Genomic DNA, 17,310 nt, shown 5'->3' with positions numbered 1-17,310 from the left:
TGAGGAATAAAGTAATGTCTTCAACAGTGATTATGTAAATATTTGTAAAAATGGACCCACTTCCTAGAAAGTATCAACAATGCCCAAAACATGAGGAAGTAGAGAAAAATGTAGAGATAAGTGTTTACAGAGACATCAGTTCTTTTTTTTTTTTTTTTTTTTTTTTTTTTTAGAGACATCAGTTCTGAACAAGTAACACAGATAGTGCCTTTGAGCACCTAGCTTGCAGTGACATTTATCATTGTTATTGCTTTCATGGCCCCTACACACTCTCAATTGTCTTCCTTCATACTCTAGTTTGAAACTCAGGGAGATTGGGTATGATGATTATGATATTAGAATGGTTGGAATACTTCAAAGTGAATCTTAGAACTACCTCTTATTAGGACAACCTTCTACTTTGAATGAGATGAGAAGTAATTATAACTAAAATATATGAGATGGAGACTCATATTTCCAGTAGGCACATAACTTCACATTTTAGGAATTCTTGGGAGACCTCACATAGCACTAGCAAAGATCAAGTTCAGTAGGCTTGGATGCCAATAAAAATTGTGCACTGTCAATCTAAGATGGGCCAGGGGTGCACTTTAGTTTGCAATCTTGATTCTATGTGCATCATAGAGAATATCTCCAATTAGAATACAGTGTATCTACTCCAGAAAAATGAATAGAAAAGTAACCACAGGCATTTGGAATAATTAGGTGCATATCCCCTATGCATATCCATTTTCAAGTGTATAGCAGTTGAATGAGGAGATATTTGTATATGGAGGGTCTACAGATGGAGGGTGTCTTCTAAATATGCAGTAACTTACACAGTAGGAGGTACTTCTACTTTTCTATGTCCACTAGTGCTCCTGCTTTCTCATTTCACATAGACCTCAGCTTAAAACTGAATTGTAACACCTGTCTAGTTTTCCTATATCCACAAGGTAAATTGTACTTAATTTTCTCTGGATAATTTTATTCTTTTGGTTAACAGTTACTCTATATCACATTACACTAAACTACTTTAAATTTTTGGAAGGAAATACAACTAGGAGCACAACAACCAAAGCTCTTGTTCTACATTTAAAAAAAAAGATTTTATATATTTATTTGAGAGAGACTGAAAGAAAGAGAGAGCACATGAGCAAAGAGAGAGAGGGAGAGCAGGAGCAGTGGGGAAGGGCAGAGGGAAAGGGAGAAGCAGATTCCCCGCTGAACAAGGAGGCCGATATGGGTCTTGATCCCAGGACCCTGGGATCATGACCTGAGCTGAAGACAGATGTTTAAACAACTGAGCACCTGGGTGCCCCTCTTGCTCTAATTTTTAAAGCATATAAAGAGTATTACTTTTCAGAAAAGTAGAATAGTTACAACTAAATTTAAGTCTGTTTCTCCTAGTGATGTGAATTGTTCATTTTAACTTCAGTTGTGGTTATAAATAAGGTTTTCTCAAAGCCACCTTTTTGAGCTGTTACTTTTTTTAAGTTGTTCCATGTCTTTCATGGCTTCCTCCAGGGTCCTGCAACACAAAGTTAGATACTGCCCTATCTAAGCATTTGGGAGAGGATTTTGTAGCAGAGCTATATTTAGCACATGTTCTCAGCACCATGGACAGCACACTCCAGACTACTAGGACAACTCAAACTTCTGCAGAGGAATCATCATATCTGGAAGAAGCATGGAGTGGCACAGGTAGCCCCCACCCCAGGACCTGGTCTTTCATCTAGGAGCATGACATTCTTTAGAAAATATGAAAAAGGACCAAGTCTTGTTTTATCTATAGCACTATGTTATTAATAGCATCTCAAAGTCTTGTCCTTCTTAACTTTTATATGACAATACACATCAAAAGCTGAGGACACAAAGGCAAGCCAGATTTAGAGGATGAGACCTGTTCTAGGCCATTCTCACTATGCCTGTTCGTTTGAACCTCTCTGTACTCCAGATAGATTCAGTGACAAGGGGTTTGGTAGATGACTGCAGAAGAAACCAGCCATATAAATATGAAAGGATTATACTAACTCTTTAAAGAATATTGAAGCAGTGTGATATGAGGGAAGAGACACTAGACTCAGAGTTAAGATTCCTAGGAACCAAGAGATCAGATATTTATGTAACCTTTAAAGAGTCATTTAGTCTCCTAGATTTGATTCTTCATGAGAACAATAAAGAACTAGACTAAATGATAATGATATTATCACATCATTTTCAAAAGGAATTTTATACATATATCATGATTCCATATCCACATAATTTTTAATATATTGTTTGCAATACGTTTGTCAGATTTTATTCTCCCTTGAGTGAGAAATTGTAGAGAAGGAAAATATTCCCTATTATTATTAGGACAAAAAACTTAGATGACAAGCAATTATACAACCAGAGTGAGTAATTACACTCAAAATTAGAAGCATTCAATCTGCATATTTTTGGCCATTATACTGAATAACAATCTGTCATCTATCTGCATCTGTCCCATCATTTTGACATAGCAGCATCCTTAGAATTTATCATATATTCCAGGAAACAAATTTCATTGAAAAAATTAAGAAATAATCTTTGTTCCTCATCAGGCAGACAAGAAAATACCAGACTGTCTGTAGTGTCTGATGTGCTCATGTAGGAGAATGTGAATATTCATTTAGTATCATTCCTCACCAGAAGACTCCTGGTTCAAACTTGTTCTTGGGGTGGGGGTGGGGGGGCAGGGGGGAAGAGGGAAAGATTTGGGGTAGTAGAAGATGTATGTTTTAGGGATGAGATTTTATAAACAAAATTTGGAGCAAAGAGACACTAAAAGAATAGAAAGGGGTTTTGGTCCAGCAAGAGCATTTATGACTGGAATTTGGTGACAGCAAAGCAAGGTGTCCAGATTTTATGCCTAAATTCTTATGCATTTATACTTTTATTCTCAAGTTTAGTAGCAAATGAAACACACGTGTAAGTCTTCAAACCCAGAATTACTGAATCAGAGGCTATAGTCCTAATGCCCTAGTGAAATTCCTTCAAAAAATTGAACCTGGTATAAAAGAATATGGAGAAATCAGAGTTCACGGTGCTGCTAGCAGCTAACTTCAACTAGGAATCTGAGAAATGTTAGGCAGGAATTGACAGGATACAAAAACAAGCACTTTTGAGACTTTTAAAGAGATGGTTCTCTTATAGGAAACAAGTAAAAAATCCAGTTTTGTGATAAATATATTCAAATGAGAAAAGAGCAAAGTTATTCAAGCAAACTGAATCAAGGTATTAAAAAGCTCAGGAGGCTCATTGAGAGGTACAGTGTAACTCAGTTCTTTGGAGGACAGTTAAAGAGTCTGTTGGGAGATAATGAAAGATGGAAGAGGATGGTAAAATTAGGTAAGGGCACTTTGTAAAGAGATGTTTACCACATCTTCAGTTGTGTGGATTTAATTTGATGGTGATAAGGAGAAAGATCAATATTTTATCAATGGTAATCAAATTTGTGGGTTTTTTTAATAAAGAAATGTATTAAATTTGACTTTACAGGTGTCCTTTGGGACTTCAGGCTCTGCAAGCAATGTAAAAATAATGGTTTTCAAATTTGTTTTATCTTTCTTTACACCTTTCTTTCATTTTTTTTTATTATTTCTTTTCAGCGTAACAGAATTCATTGTTTTTGCACCACACCCAGTGCTCCATGCAATACGTGCCCTCCTTAATACCCACCACCTGGCTCCCCCAACCTCCCACCACACCCCGCCCCTTCAAAACCCTCAGGTTGTTTTTCAGAGTCCATAGTCTCTCGTGGTTCATCTACCCCTCCAATTTCCCTCAACTCCCTTCTCCTCCATCTCCCATGTCCTCTGTGTTATTTGTTATGCTCCACAAATAAGTGAAACCATATGATAATTGACTCTCTCTACTTGACTTATTTCACTCAGCATAATCTTTTCCAGTCTCGTCCATGTTGATACAAAAGTTGGGTATTCATCCTTTCTGAAGGAGGCATAATACTCCATAGTGTATATGGACCACATCTTCCTTATCCATTCGTCCGTTGAAGGGCATCTTTGTTCTTTCCACAGTTTGGCAACTGTGGCCATTGCTCTATAAACATTGGGGTACAGATGGCCCTTCTTTTCACTACATCTGTATCTTTGGGGTAAATAACCAGTACTGCAATTGCAGGGTCATAGGGAAGCTCTATTTTTAATTTCTTTTTTTTTTTTTTTATTTCTTTTCAGTGTAACAGTATTCATTGCATGGAGCACTGGGTGTGGTGCAAAAACAATGAATACTGTTACGCTGAAATTTGTGTTTTTGAAAGCTAACTGGTACCAGTGTGGATGCTGAGCTGGGGTGGAGAAGAGCCAGAAGAGAGGAGTCAGGGAACTACTGCAACAATCTAGCTAAGAGATGGAAAAACAAAGGCATTAAATCAGTAGTGATGGTAAAGTAGAGGAGTGGATAAACTGGACAGATATTTGAAAAGTAAAATTAATCAGACTTAGTGACAGATTGCCCATAAGGGTAATAAAATTGCTACAGAAGGCTCTAAACACAAGAGCTTGAAGAGCTAGGTAAATGATAATTTTATTAATGGGAGTAAGGAATGCAAAAACTAAATTATTATAATTTTTAGACAGGTTGGGTCAGCCTATAGGATGTCGAGGTGGAAACACTCTTCTAGTAAGTTTGGACCCCAGGAGAGACTAGGGGCTATAAAATGTGAAGTTTATCATAGATGATTGATAGCAATCTCTTACTATAAATATTCTATCATTGTACACCCATGTCTTCTTCCTTCTAATCTCTTGACCACCCAAAATTAACCAAAACCATCTGAGATCAGGTTATTTTTTTTAACTGCAAAATAGTGCTGGAAAAGGGCCTCAGGATAGATAATCTGTCAAAGTACCGGCCCAAACATAAACAGACACATTGCATATTAGAAGAGGAAAAAAAATATATAAACTCAAAAATTCAAGCTTAATGACCAAAATTCATTACCATTATTTCAGATCCCATTAATACCTATGGCAAATACTTTGAATTTTTCCAAAAATTATTATTTAAACAGTTTTCTACAAAAAGCATCCAATTTAAATTATCTTAGGCATCTTTTATTCACACAGTTCACACAACTTAAGGACCATGATGTATCCTCTCACACCTTAATTTAAAAAGCAAATATACTATCTTCTGTTTACAGAGATGAGTTTAGCATGATAATTCAGTGGTCTATTCAGTGGCTAAAAATAGTGGTTTTTTTCTGTGTTGTTCACCAAAAACACATGTTCAAGATGCCCTTCTGTGTAACTATATCTGTGATATTAAGTAATGATTTCAAATGAGCAAATTTCTAGGCAGTCTTGTCAAATCATAAATATGTTATATAAATTAATAAATAAATTAAATAAGACTAAAAGTGCTCATATGTGCCTTAAGTCATTTCTTAAAACATGAAGAATTAAACATAAAGGTCTGTTGACACAGATAATGGAGTTAAAAAAGTAAAATTTATATTTTTATTGAAGTACAATTAATGGACAGTATTATATGAGTTTCAGGTGTTCCATACAGTGATCCACCAATTCTGTACATTACTTAGTGCTCATCATGGCAAGTGTATTCTTAATCCTCTTATCTCTTTCACCCATCCTACCCTTAAAAAGTAAAATTTATATCACATTTAATCATCTTTTTGGTCTAAATAAGAATTCTCAGAAGAAACTATAGAAGTCCTTTGGTGGAATAGACTTAGGTTTTCCTAAATAATGACTATTCCTGGTTTTTACTTGATACTTTTTTCCTCACCTGTTTCCCTTCAGATGTTCATCAGCAAAGTCAACAAAACATATTCTAAGTTTATCTTATTCTTTTTCATAATCTCCAAATGCACCCTAGTCCAAATAAAGGTCATCTTTTATGTGAGGCATCAAATTCTCTTTCCTTCTACTCTTGCCCACACATTAAATAGATTTTCCCTTCAAAATTATCTTTTTCTTTTAAAAAAAATTCAGGAAGTTTAGCTACTACTCCTAGTTTATTTATTTATTTTGTTTTTAATGTTAATTCAATTAATGTATTATTGTTTTCAGAGGTAAAAGTCAGTGATTCATCAGTTGCCTTTAACACCCAGTGTTCATTATATCACATGCCCTTCTTAATGCCCATCATCCAGTATTATAACAGAATGCACTGTTTACCTTTTTTTTTAAAAGATTTTATTTATTTATTTAACAGAGAGAGATCACATGTAGGCAGAGAGACAGGAAGAAGCAGGCTCCCTGCTGAGCAGGGAGCCCAATGTGGGACTCAATCCCAGGACCCTGAGACTCAGTCCCAGGTCCCTGAGATCATGACCTCAGACAAAGGCAGAGGATTAACCAGCTGAGCCACTCAGGCACCCCTGCTGTTTACCTTTTTAAAATCCTCCAAAGTTCCCCATTCCACCTCAAAGCTAAATACCTTAAACTGTTTAAGTCCTTCACAATCCTGTGCCTGCATCCCATCAAATTTCACCCTCTTCCCCTCTAGACTTTGCACTTCAGCCATTCTGGGCTGATTCTGATTCCTGAAACATGCCACATCTATTCCATCTCCTGGTCCTGGCATCAGCTTCTTTCTGCTTTGAACATTGTTCCCCTCATGTTTGCTTAGCTGGCTTCTTGTGTTCTAGATCTCTCAGCTTAAACAGAGAACTTTCTTTATCACCCAGCCTAAAGTAACTACTTATTATTATTATTTTTTTTATTCAGTGATGTTTTATTCTCATCACAACAGTTGTATGTAATCACTTACAGAGAGGTCTCTTGCTTTTCTGTCAATTTGTTTATTGTCCACTTTCTTCTATGTAACATTAAAGCTCAGGACTGTTCTGTTAATGGGAGAGATGATCCAAGTGGTGGAGGGCACAGTTATTGGCATCAATGGCCAAACTTTGAAGGTGTGGTTATAGCTGTTCATATTTCTTGAAAATTATTAAAACATATTTTGCCTCAGTTTCTTACCTATAAAATAGGGGTTACATTAGTATTTACGTCATAAAGCTCTTATGAATATTAAATGAGTTAAACAAGGACTAGTGAATTTTAAGGATCTGAGAAATATCATCTCTTATTCATCCCTGGACCTCAACGCCCAGAACAGAACTTGGTACAAGTGGAAATCTAATAAATATTGAAAAAAAATGAACATACCCTACTCTTTATTTATACTGAAGTGATTTTTTTTTCTTTCAGCAAAGATTCATTATTTTCTTTATCTCTGTCCTAAGGTATAGGTATATAGCCAAATGGGAATTTATTTTTTAATTTGTAATCTAACATCATAGATGTTAATATTAGGTTATGGTGAAGCCTCAGTGGTCTTATTAAGTTAATATAAATGTCAGTATTCCCTGACATTAAGCAGTCCATAGAAACGTAAAGCAAAAGAGAAATGAAAAATAACAATAACTTACTAGTTGTTTGTTAATTTAGCTTCTGTCTTTGTGTAACCCCACAACTGCAATACAAGGCAGTTTTGATTGTAAACTGGGAAGAATATAAATTATGGCTAATTAAAAGTGCCAGGGAGACCTGAAATATGACAGAATGCAGTTACCCAAATTGGGCATGGTCCAGCCCAGTACTGGTGTCTGCTGTTAGAAATAATGTGGAGTTTTGGGTGCCTGGGTGGCTCAGTGGGTTGAGCCTCTGCCTTCTGCTCAGGTCATGATCTCCCAGGGTCCTGGGATCAAGTCCAAGTCCCGAGTCTCTGCGTGGCAGGGGAGCCTGCTTCCTCCTCTTTCTCTGCCTGCCTCTCTGTCTACTTGTGATCTCTCTCTGTCAAATAAATAAATAAAATATTTAAAAAAAAGAAAGAATGTGGAGTTTTATGTGACTAAAACAACTTGGTACAATGTAGCTATTAGACTTAGCTAGTGCCTCAGTTTCCCATTCTGTACTCCCAGGACTATGTATCCCTAGGACAAGAGTTTGTGGAAACTTCTCACAAATGACCACATATTGGCATAGATCTAACTTTATAGTGCCTAAAGCCCAAGAACACTCCTGGTTTCCTGGTCTGGGATATCTGCTGTCCTTTTGGAGTAATTTATCTCAGAAACCACAGGCTGTTAATTTGGTTTTAAGTTGGAAACTGCCGTTTTCTTAGTCTTGGGAATTGAATAAAACACAATTTGGTCCTCCCTTTAGCCAAGAAGATGGAATTTAATATAACATTTTTCTTTTATATATCTTTTATGTGTCTTGGGCTTTAATTTCATGCATATAAAGAATACTTGCAAGATTTTCTTAATACTTTTTATTAGGTTTACTTTCACTCTGAGCTGTGAGTATATGAGTTCATTAATATATTTCAAAGGTGGAAGAAAAGTAGGTTTCCTTCTAATACCTACCTGCCTTATATAGTTTTCATTATTCCCACTTATTACAGTGTAATGGAAATTAAATTTATTCTGTGCAATCCTTCAACTTGTCCCTGACCAAGCCGGGATTCCTGCAGACCCAGGTGATCACAAAACCACTATTCTTTCCACAATACCCCACTGGTTTCCAAGGACAACTAGATGAAAAATTATAAAGAATCTTGGGAAAATATATCTGACCTTATCCAAGACCTTAAAAATTTACCACCTGGAAAATGTTATGCAAATGTACATAAGTACTAAGAACACTGCCACCTCCTACTTCTACCCTTTCCTAGAGCCCAACCTATGATTATTGCTGGGATTCATACATACCTGGCAGTGTCTGTACATTGGTAAGTGAGCCTAAAGGAAGTCCAAGGACATAAGGGGCTGAGTGGCTGGAGGAGGAGTTATTGTTTTAGGGAAAGAACTACACATGACTAACTAGTCTCTAGGAGACAGAGCTCCTCCCTGCTATAAATGTACTTCCTCTCCCACTAGAACAAATTCCACATTGAGTGGTATTTGCCAATCATTACAAGATGTGTTTGCTAAAAGGCTGTTTCACTCATTTGTATCAAAAGTATGTTGCCTAAGATTCAAAGCAGGACCTTAAAAACTGTTGGTAGTGTGATAGATAGCTCTGGGGCCAGCTCTGGGTCCCAGTTTCTGCTTTACCACTTACAGTCTGTATGACCTTAGATAAATTAATCTTTACAGTCTCAGGTATCTCTTCTGTAAAATGGATATACTACCTGCTTTCTACCCCCTCAGTATAAGGATGAAATGCATCAATATATGTGAAATGCATAGAACAGCTCAACTACATGGCTAATTGAGCTGAAGTATTCCCATCATGATCACAAACTTTTGTTCTTTAGCCTTGCTGGGTCCTGGAGATGAGTTTGGTTTGGCTTCCACAGCATAGAGAAGAGCAAAAACTGAGTTAGAATACATTCAGAAAGGATACACACCCTTCACTTTTACATAGCCCCTACTGCTACTGGTTTCTTTACATTCAGCTCTGTACATTTTTGTCTTATCTGTCACACCTCCATTAACTTGTTCTAAAACAGTAATAAAATTGTTACAGAGGAAAAGGACAAAGATTTGAATCCATTACAACAATTTTATTCAACACTTCTTAAATGCAATTGTTCAAACGGCTGTGAATCCATGTCAATGTGTATCATCTAAGCTACACTTTTATATACATAAATATATTTTTAAAGCCAATCCTTAAAATAGCCTTTGTTAAATAGCTATTATCTTCTAATTACATAAATATGCATACAAAAGTCAGGTTGCACATCCAATATGAACAATGGTTATAGCTTGCTGTAAATACATTTTCAGCTTTTTATTTAAAAATGGTAGTAGAGGGGTGCCTGCGCTACTCAGTCGGTTGAAAGTTGGACTCTTGAGATGCCTGGGTGGCTCGGTGGATTAAGGCGCTGCCTTCAGCTCGGGTCCTGATCCCAGGGTCTTGGGATAGAGTCCTGCATGGGGCTCCTTGCTCAGTGGGGTGCCTGCTTCTCTCTCTGCCTCTGCCTGCTTGTGATCTCTCTCTCTTTCTGTGATAAATAAGTAAAATCTTAAAAAAAAAAAAAAAAAAGAAAGTTGGACTGTTGGTTTTGGCTCAGGTCATGATCTCATGGGTCCAGGGATTGAGCTCTGTGGGGATCTACTTGAAGATTCTTTCCGCCTACCCCTGTCCCCACTCATGTCCTCCCATCATAAATAAAATGAATCTTTAAACAAAAGGTAGCAGAAGCATTTGAAAATGTAAAAATATCTTTTCATGTGAATAGATAATTATTTTTATTATCAATACTAGACTAAATCATGGTCTATCACGTGCTGTCTCATAATTTAACTAGACTCATTAATGGGCATTTTCATTTATTCCAATTTTCATCATTTAAAACAATAGTTAAATATTCATTTGTTCTCTTGCATTTTCTTAATTTTTACTATGTAGATTTAAGTCTATAGTCCTAGAATTTATTTTGAGGACTATAAAGACATTTTTTGTTCAGGTTTCAACTTGATTGTACTGTCTACATAAAAATGAGTTCCAACTTTTGTGTATTCTAGAAGCATATAGGATTAACTTTGTGTGGGTTTTTGGCAATTCCTTTTTTCATTTCTTCTATCACTATTGGTCTTTTTGGGGTTCTCCACATCTGTTTGAATATGTCTTCATAATTTATATTTTCCTCAAAAACTATTTCTTAGAAAAAATTAAATATTTACTAAATATCAAATATGTTTTTCTCTTAATTTATCTTCTTTTCATATTTAATGCATTGTGCTTTTGATTTCTCTATGTTCCTAGAGGTTCGTCCATATCATCTTTTAAAAAATTATCTCTTGGATTTATTTATGAATTATAATTTTTTTTCTACCTTATTCCTGATGTTATCTTACTAAATCTTAATTTCTTAATGGTTTAGCTTAGGTTACTTCTCTTTCATAAAGAAAATGCTTAGAATCTTTTCATTATTTATCACTTCATAATAAAATAATGAAAGATAAAATATTTCAAACTTATTCTCTCTGGAATTATTTCTTTTCCTCTCTCTGTTCTGTGCTTTGTCTTGTTTATTCAGAGTTTAATAAACTTTTACTACCAGTCCTTGTCTCTAATCCTTGTTCTTACCTCTAAGGACATGGTTTGGAATTTTTAATCCAGATATTATTACATTATTTTACTATTGAAGAGCTTCTCTTCTGAAAATTTTAACTTTAAAATTATGTTTTGTAACAAGATTTAAAACAAATTCTCTCCCTCATTCTCTTTTTGCTGCTGTTTTTGTCCTCACAGGTTTTGGGAGTTTTTACCAGGCTTTCTAAGCTGTGACATACAACTTCTTTCACATGGGAAACAATGTGACATAGGGAAAGAGGCAGGGAGAAATGAGAACCCTGATAGGATTCTGTTCCTAGATTCCTGTTTCTGAGTTGCACTTGTCCTTGCCCTTTCTGCAGTTGGATTTATCAACAGAATTTTGAGAACTGAAAAATGTCATTATTCTTTAGTAGTGTTTTTGACAGTTGCAATAAAGAAACTCGAGAAATGCCATTAATATATTTTCTGAATATATACCCATCTTAGCCTGCCTTTCTGTGGCCTCACTTACAAACAAGAACTTAACCATGTATAATATCGTCACCAACTAATTTCTTCAACATTCCATGGATTGTACTTGTCTTGCACATAGTTTTGTAAGAAAGAAGTTTATATCAATTCTGTTTATATTCATTTCAGTAAGCTATATGTTTTTCTACTTGGATGTTTATAAATTTTTTTTTTCTGTCATCAATGCATTTAAAAAATATTTCTTCAGGGATTGATCAGGATTTCCACTAATTTAATCTAGAAAAGAATGAATCCTTTAAACTTATATCCATGTCCAGTTCTTTCTTGAAGAAATGTCTTATTATACCCTTGTCTATGATTCCTAGTGTAGTCACTCTGGATCCTCTTTTCAAAGTAAAGTTTATTTTTGTTTGACTTTACTATGGTTAAAAAAAAAAAAGGTCCCTAACCTCAGTAATTTACACAAGTATTTATATATTGTTTATGATAAGTCACTTATGTTACTTTTTGTTACTTATGTTACTTTTTACATATTTTTTTATCCTGTGATCTAGGTTGATAAAGCAGCTCCTTTTTGCTGCTTCTGCCGAAGGAATAGTAAGGGAGATGGTAGAAACATGGACTGTTTTCAAGGAATTCTTAGACGTGACATACTATTATTTCCACCATGTATTCTTGGCCCAAGCAAGCCATGACTGGATTTAAAAATAGAGAAGCATACTCCACCTTCAGGCAGGCATCGCAAGCCATGTTGAATTAGGTAAAAATATATCATCCTCTTACAGGGCAGGGAGCACCTTGTAGTAAACAATAATAAAATCAATTACAATATCTACCCCATTGCTGTCTATCCTCCGATTTTATGTTTTTTAAATCACATTTATTATTTTGCTCTTTTCCTCTACATACACGAAAACTGATAAACTGTATCCTTTAGTTTACTGATCCAGAATTCCATGGCACTAATTTTATTTAACATCACTAACAGCTGTCTGGCTGTTTCTAATTTTCTTGTAAACTGTCTTGTCATTTATTTCCATTACTATCTTATACATCTTATTTTATTCTTTTTTTTTTTTAAAGATTTTATTTATTTATTTGACAGACAAGTAGGCAGAGAGGCAGGCAGAGAGAGAGAGGTGGAGGCAGGCTCCCTGCGGAGCAGAGAGCCCGATGTGGGGCTCGATTCCAGGACCCTGGGATCATGACCTGAGCTGAAGGCAGAGGCTTAACCCCCTGAGCCACCCAGGCGCCCCTTTATTCTTTTTTTTAATAGAAGGCATATACTCTTAAAATCTGCTCTAAATAAAGATAGTCACGTAATTTTTTGCTCTTTACTTTGTATTTACTTGTTGTTAAATAGGGCGAGATTTTTCCATACTTTTTAATTGCCAACACACAGAATAATTAAGTATTCTTTCTTCTTCTAGTTTTATTGTCTGGGTTGGTTGCCGAACCCTCTGTAAATCAGTGGGAGAGGAGGTTGATAAAAAAACATTTTAATCCTATATTTCTGTTCTGTATTTACCTGTTTTATAGTTATTTTTGTTTCTTATCCTCTCTTATGGTCATCTGCTCTTTGGCTCCTAAGATTCGGGATTCTGATGAATTACCTTCTCATCCTCCACCTTTAGAAGAATACTGCTTTTGGGGAATGATAGCTATCAGGTTGCTCTTTGCCATCAAAAGTTCTCATTCATTGTTGTTGATCATTTTATCTATGAATACAAAGTATCTCTTGGTTTAAGAAGGTAGTATGGAAGGAGTAGAAGAAAAGAGGACAGAACAGTGAAATCTATAGGTCAAGGAAAGCAGTATTTCTTTTCACAGAGTATTTTCTTATGAGTAGGAGGAAGCTGCAGAACTTTTACATACTGTTGCACCCTGCATAAAGATGGCCAGTGCTGAGCATTGGCAGGAGCTGAAATGCATCCCTATCCATCAACTAAGCCATATGCTCTTCATCAGCCTGGAGAAAGAGTGCCTTTTGGCTATTTGCACAACAGTGTTGCATGTGCTAACAGCAGCCCACTTTTTACTACTTTATATAAATAGGGTCGTGAGTATATAGTTTTTTGTGTCTGATTTCTTTTAACCTTATTTTTGTAATCTTCATTCATATTGTTGTATGTGGTTGTAATTTATTCATTGTCAGTGGTATATGGTGTTTATACAATTTAATTTATCTATTCTATTAAAGTTCATTTGAATAGTTTTCAGTTTGGAGCATATAAGTATTTTTGCTATGACAATTAGCATAGATGTTTTGGGGGAATATATTTCCTTATTTCTGTTAAGTATGTTCTTAGAGGTATAATTGCTAGATCATAGTGTGTGTGTATATGTTATATATATAGTAGTGGTTATATATATATAGTCACAGTGTATATATTAGTTTTAGCAGAATGAGAATATAGCTCTCCTAAATGTTTTACTGGTTGATACTACAATCATTTGTGTGTTGAGGTTCTGGTTATTTTTTATTTTTGTCATTACCTAGCCCTCTGATGGGTATTTTATTTATTTAGGGTTTCATTATCAAGTCCCTAATAATTAACAAAGTTGAGCATCTTTTAGCATATGTATTAACTTTTGGATATGCTCTTTTATTAACTGTTAATGTATTTTACAAATTTTCCTATTTTTTAAAGATTTCTTTATTTATTTGAGACAGAGAGAGAGTGCATGTAAGCAGGGGGCAGGGGCAGAAGGAGAGGGAGAAGCAGAGAGCCTGACTCAGGGCTCTATCCAAGGATCCTGGAATCATGACCTGAGCCTAAGGCAGATGCTTAACCTACTAAGCCACCCAGGTGCCCCAATTTTTCTGTTGAATTGTCTTTTTTCTTACTGATAAGAGTTCCTTATACAATCTTTTGCTGAATATATGTTTTGTGAAAATGTTTTCTTATTTGCAGATTGTTTTACCTTTCTCCTAAAGGTGTTTTTTGATAATAGAAATTCTTAATTTTAATGTAATACTATTTATTTCTTCTTTTGCAAATACTACCTTGGGGTCTCATTTAAAAAATCGTTGCACAGTCCAGGTTAACAAATATTTCTTTTAAAAACTTTATTATTTTGCCTTTAACTTTTAGATATACATTATTGAACTGATTATTTTTCTGTGATAACTGGTCTAGACACATTTTTCTTATAGATACCCAATTGATCCCAGCTCCTCTTTGAAAAGTTCCTCTTTTATCCACTGTAATATAATATCACCTTTTTCATAAATTCTAGGCAAATTTTAGAGTTGAAAACATTTTTTAAAATGATATGATGTGTAATAAGTACCCACCATGAACGTCCATTTTTGAAATGGCTTTTTCTTTTTCTGGATTTAAACTATTTTTAAAATATTTTACTAACTTTTTACTTCTTTATTCAACTCAGTGAGAAGCAGTGATGATACTTCCTTGGTTAATCTGCTTTTTATTAAGCTTTTTTGCCATGTGCAAATGACAACATTTAAAAATAAATGAAATATCTGCTCAGAGGTATCTCGGCTCAGAGGTATCTCTACTTACTATAGTGACCTCTTACACATGCAGAGAAATTTCAATCTCCAAGTAACCTTAGAAATATATTTGTTTTAATATAAGAAAATTTTAGTCCCAGAAAAATGAAGTGACTTTCACAGTTCAGGTTAGAAAAAGAGCCTAGATTTTAAATCCAGAAATCCCAAGTCTTGTTTTCTTAGACTCATATTTTTTAAAAACAGTTAAAGAAAAATCTGACTTATGTATCATTATTTTTTATCATTATTTTTTAAATCATTATCGTTTTTGAAAACCTGGCAATTCCACAAACATGTAATTTCACTAGCTTCTTTGCTCTGCATATGATTGGAGATCATTGGGTCTCTGGATTTTGAGCTTGAGACAATGGAAGCCATCTACCAGTCTCCTGGTAATGGGACTCCCCATTATGGTCTGAACATTTGTGTTCCCCCAAAATTCATATGTTGAAATACTAGCCCCCAGACATGTTGGTATTTGGGGGTGGGAACTTTGAGGTTCTTAAGTCTTGGGGGAAGCCCTCTTGAATGCAATTAAAGGGGAGAGGTGGAGATGGGAAAATAGATGGTAGGGATTAAGGTGTGCACTTGCTTTGGTGAGCACCAGGTGTTGAATGGAAGTGTTGAATCACATTGTACACCTGAAACTATTATTATACTGTATGTTAGCTAACCGGAATTTAAATAAGAACTTAAAAAAAAAAAGAGCTCCTTAGCACCTTTTGCTATGTAAAGACACAGAGAAGGCAGAGGCTGTGAACCAGAAAGAGAACCTTTATCAAAATATGACCATGCTGATGCCTTGATCTCAAACTTCCATCCTCCAAAACTGTAAGAAATAAGTTTCTGTTGTTTATAAGCGACCCAGTCTGTGGTATCTTGTTACAGCAGCCTGAACAGTCTAAGACAACATTTAACCTCCTGGTGACAAATCAAGGAAGCAACAGAAAATGGTAAAAGAGGCTCTGCCTGTGTAAATCCTTGCTAATACCCGGACCGATGACTCTAAGCTACCATTCACAGTATAGATTTTGGAATATTATAAAACAATTTGTGAGGAAAGCAAAATTTCTCTTAATGTATCTGCATACTTAATTTCTCTTAATATATCTACATACTTATATATGTGTGGAAGGGTATTTCTAGTTTCTGTTCATTGTATAATCTTTCATGTATTTTTCTTGATCTTTTTACTTGGACTTTATATAAATTGGAAAAACAATACAGGGATGCCTGGGTGGCTCAGTCAGTTAAGCATCTGCCTTCTGCTCAGATCATGATCCTAGGTTCCTGGGATCAGGCCCCATGACAGGTTCCCTGTTTGGTGGGAAGTCTGTTTCTACTCACTTTGCCCCTCTCTCATGCTTGCACTCCTACTCTCTCTCACTCAAATAAATCAATAAAATCTTTTAAAAATACAAATTAAGTCTGATTGTCATTCCATATTTTTTTCCATCCCAGAGGTCAATATCTATTGTAATCACATATTTCCTCTTCTTGAAAATGGAGACATTTGTTCCTCTCCTGTTGTCCTGCATTTTTCCCTTCCCACATAATTAAAATATTTCTAGCAATGAGTCTAAGATCATATTTGTACATTTCTACAGCTCCCTTGAATATAAATCTTAACAGTTTTGAGACTTGGGTTAATTTAAAATAGCTAGAGAGTGCCTCAGACCATTTACATAATACCTCAAGCAACAATACATATATTTTTTGTATTGTTCTTTTTTAGCTCAGAGGTCATTTTCTTTGCTAGAAAAGATGGAATTCAAAGGTGTTTGGAAATTCTTTCTTTCATTTGTAGTAATAAATTTTCACTAAGCAGTGTGTCTATTCTTCTCATCTTTCTACAAGAAAAACTTTAGAACAGTATGGATTTTCTTCTTTTGAAATAGGGTGCCTTAATGGATTCAAGAAGACATGGATGTGAATCCTAATTTTGTTTCCTTTGGGCAAGTTTCTTAACGTTTAGAAGCTTTTTTCATCTGTAATTCTGAAAAAAGTATAATCAAGATTTATGATAAGGACTTAAAGAACATACAATGTAAATATAAAATATTTAGCACAGTGGTTGACATATACTTTACATAACAAATTGTTAATTTTATTAAGTCACAAGATCAATTTATACTGTGTTTTCAGGTGGCCATCATCACAGAGTGATTTAGAGTGATAGTATATGAGTTGTGTCTCTGGGAAGCAGACTGTGAGCGGGAGTTAGGGGTGCAGGAGTTTAATTTGGGGGAGGCAGGGCAGGAAAAGGCTTGACTGCAATCCAGATATGTCTTCTGTGAAAAGAAAAGCAAGAGTCTTAGA

This window comes from Lutra lutra, chromosome 6 (assembly GCF_902655055.1).
Source record: "Lutra lutra chromosome 6, mLutLut1.2, whole genome shotgun sequence".
Classification (NCBI taxonomy): domain Eukaryota; kingdom Metazoa; phylum Chordata; class Mammalia; order Carnivora; family Mustelidae; genus Lutra; species Lutra lutra.
This window is presented reverse-complemented; position numbering follows the sequence as displayed.